A 3808-nucleotide genomic window follows, 5' to 3' on the forward strand; every position below is an offset into this window, starting at 1 on the left:
CATCCACTAGTTTCAATCACAGCAACCTTTAGTCCACCAGAATAAGGGTAATAAGATGCCTGAATATTCTTATCAACATTATAGTAATGTCGGCTGAAGTCAAAAATAAACTTGTCAAAGAAAAATTGTGTTTCCAGGCCAACATTTAGTTCTTGGCTGAATTTCCACTCACCAACCTCTGCCTGAATCCAAGATACTGCCTTGTTGGCTATGAATAAGTCAACTTCTTGCATAGCTTGCTTGTCAGATTTGCCTTCATCCACAAATGAAAAGGATTTACTTATTATCTTTAGATTCTTTAGGGTGAACTCTACTCGAATAGCTTTTCTGTTTTTTCTATAAGAAATACCTGGTTCACCAAAAGTTAGATCAGCCAGTGTAGAGTCTTTTCAAGTAATGCTTGATTAAACCTGTCCTCATGCTCTTGAGACCTCAACTGGAGCACAGTATTTTCGCATTCTTTGCTGGACAAAAAGGCATTTACAGAGGTAATAGCTTCCTGGTCTTGAAGGCCTAACGCTGAACATTTAAATTTCTTCTGGAATTTTATCTCGCTAAGTTTTACTTCCAGATAAAGTGTAATTCCTTTATTTCTGTACCTCAATTTTGGCTTATGAATGATACCACTGCTTTTTTTCTCACCACTGGAAGGAAGGTTTGGAATAGCATTCTTTTTCGTCTTGATTTTTTTCTCTGGTTTATCAAAATCATCTTCACTGTCGCCACTAATTAAATTTACAATAGCGTTTCTGGCATTAAGTTTATAAGTTAATTTATAGCATGGATATCTGGCATATGACATTTGGAAGCTGAGTTTGTTTTTCTTGAATTCACCAAAACAGAGACACATATTTGACTCAAATCAATACTACCCAGCAACAGCCAGTTTAAAATAACCGACCTTAAAAACTTAGAATAGTTGCTTATACTTCTCAAGTAAGACAGTTCTGGGCAACACGAGGAACAAACTAGTTCACACTTTTTTATCCATAGAGGCCAGACAAGAAGCAATGACAGTTGCAGGACCACAAACTAAAGCACTGTCTGCAATGGACAAGACGATGAACAATAATGACTGCAATGGTGACGACCATTTACATCATTTCACAGCGGATTATGACAATAAACTAATGCAGGTCTTGTTACGTTTAACAAGTTTAAAACATTTTGAATGTTTTCAATTACTGACATTGGACACTTCCAACCATAAGCATCAGCATATGTCAACAGATTTTTCTCCGGTGAATATACAATAAATGAAAAAAGACAGTATAATAATACTATGCTGTCTATTGTATGTGGACTACTTTCACTGAAACTATCAATTGCACAGTCTTACTGTCGCTGCAGCTCCCGACACAATGTCGCAGATATCTAGCGTATTAGCTGCATTTATTTGAATCTATGGCATAATGCTGTAAATGGTGAGATGAGCGCAGGACAGCTGGACACCTTCTGCTTCAGAGTACCAAGTTCGAAAAGTTCTGGGCATGAAATGTGTACACATAGATATTCCGTAAAAACCTGTAAAGTCTAGGAACCCACAAACTGGATGTCCTTCCCGTTCAAAGAAAGATTGAATAGCTGATCGTTGGTAGGATTTCAATAGTAATGTTCAGTCATTCTTTTCTTCCAATATCGCGATGAACCCTTTTCAACGCGCAATGCGCACGGCCATTGTTGAGAATGTAGACGGACGGATAAATGACGTCAAGCAAAAGACTTGGCTTCGCCTGATTGGCCGGTCTGGCTCAGACCAGCACGCCATTCCACCTTCATATAGTAAGCGGGTTAACTAGACTGGTACCTCGAGCGCACAGTTCCCACCACGCCTACAACCTAACGACAGTAGCCGCCCGTTAAGAAGCTTCGGTAGCTATTGGGTGAGTTGCGACTGACCAAACGCGTACCGAATTTAGGTCCATGGAAAAATTGTCAAATGGCAGCGTGCCAGCATTTGGTACGCGCGAACTTTTGAAAGCGACATCGAAAGTTTGTTTACAGAAGCAAAAAGGTTTTTTAAGTAATGATTAATCAAATGCGTCGAGAAACAGAATTTTCTTTTTATAAAGCAAGACAGCGTGATACAGTTTACGTCAGTGCGCCATCTTCCGAACACTAGATACAATAATGTAGACCCCAATCCAGATAGGGTTATAACGCCGTCGCTAAATGACGTTTTCTCTGCGAGGAAATTCAGGGAATCCCTGGATGAATCACTCCAGGCGAGGTTGGCTGTGGGCGTTCTTCAGAGAACTAGAACTTCCAAACTGGCTTATTATCTCACTACGAAACCTTTCTCCACTATCCTTGGAACTTTACTATGGAATCCACAATGACTCTGCTATTAAACTAATATAACCTGCTTTATACAAAAAATTCGAACAATGACGAGCAGCGGATCAATTTCGAGCGCCATTTCTGTGACCCAGTGTGACGTACGCATTCCCAATGCGCATAGCGATCGGCCCAAACGCTGGCTGCCCTTCTGATTGTAGCGTGAATCCGCTTTTCCAAACCGAAGTACACGTCACATGTCAAACGCAGAAATGGCGCCTCAGATGAATTCGCCGCTCGTACACTGTCAAATTTTTGTAACGGTTATATTAGTTAATACAGAGTAATTGTGATAGCATAGTAAGTTCCAAGGATAGCGAGAGAAGGTTCGTTGTTGCAGAAATAAAACCAGTTTGAAGATTCTAGTCATCTGGAAACGCACCAGCAAACCGCCCTGAGGTGATTCACGGTCAGTAGGGTTCCTGAATTTCCTCTACAGAAAACCATAGCGACGCGTTGTAACCCTATCCTGGGTTTGGGTTACATTATTGTATCTAATTCCGACACGATCGGTGTACTGCCTACTGGATGAAAGGGGTAGGTTAGTTGGTGCGAACGGACGTGTTTTTGTGAGCTTCGTGGCTGGATGTTTAGCAAGTGAGTCACTAGTGACGAGTCGGCGTAGTAAATAATTCCTGTACCTATATTCGATAGATGTCCTATTGGATCTCTAATCACTAATTATCATTTTTATACTTGTGGCTACGGTTCAAATTTGGATACACAAAGATTGGTGTGTTGTAGGTTAGCTAGCTAAGCTTGATATTGGTACTATCCGTAACTTCCCGCGCAAATAAGAACGGGTAATATAAACAGGTGCACAGTGTGCGTGTTATGAACTTCACTTTGCAACTAGCAAAAGGCAGTTAGTTGACGAGGTTCGGGCCGATCTCGCGTGCAAATCTCGTTGTGAAAATCTTCGGAATGGTAATATAAATAGAACAGCGTATTGCAGAAAGCGCGATCTGCACCCACTGTCTCGGTAGTAATAACACTATCGTTATAGAGCTTTGCTGGATCATCGTGAATTAGATGTTCACGTGCCAACAGAAGGTCAGCATTATTCTTACAATAGACTCACTGCGCTAAGTCGGGATCCTTTAAGCCAGATAATAAACTTAAGTCAGGACAGCAAATTGTTTTGCTCACATTGTGAGTCCGACATCTTTATCGCGAATATCCTTGTTCAAGTCAGATCTTATTGCCCAAAGTCAGACAGAAAGTGGCGTGGTCCCAGAATTAGGACAGCTCATATCAGCAGTTTATTGTGAACAACATCTAATTTTCTCACGAAAACATTTTTAGGCCCACTTGCGGAGAGTAGCGGTTATGCTCCAGCAGGCTATTGTATTCACTTTGCGCGATCTGTGCTGTCCATCCGTAGAAAAGAATATCAGCTTAATGGGAAAATTTTGCGACACACATTGATCACATCGTCGTCGATTTTTTGCCCGTTTTGATAGTTTCCAAG

Source organism: Priapulus caudatus, unplaced genomic scaffold (assembly GCF_000485595.1).
Source record: "Priapulus caudatus unplaced genomic scaffold, Priapulus_caudatus-5.0.1 Scaffold1018, whole genome shotgun sequence".
Classification (NCBI taxonomy): domain Eukaryota; kingdom Metazoa; phylum Priapulida; class Priapulimorpha; order Priapulimorphida; family Priapulidae; genus Priapulus; species Priapulus caudatus.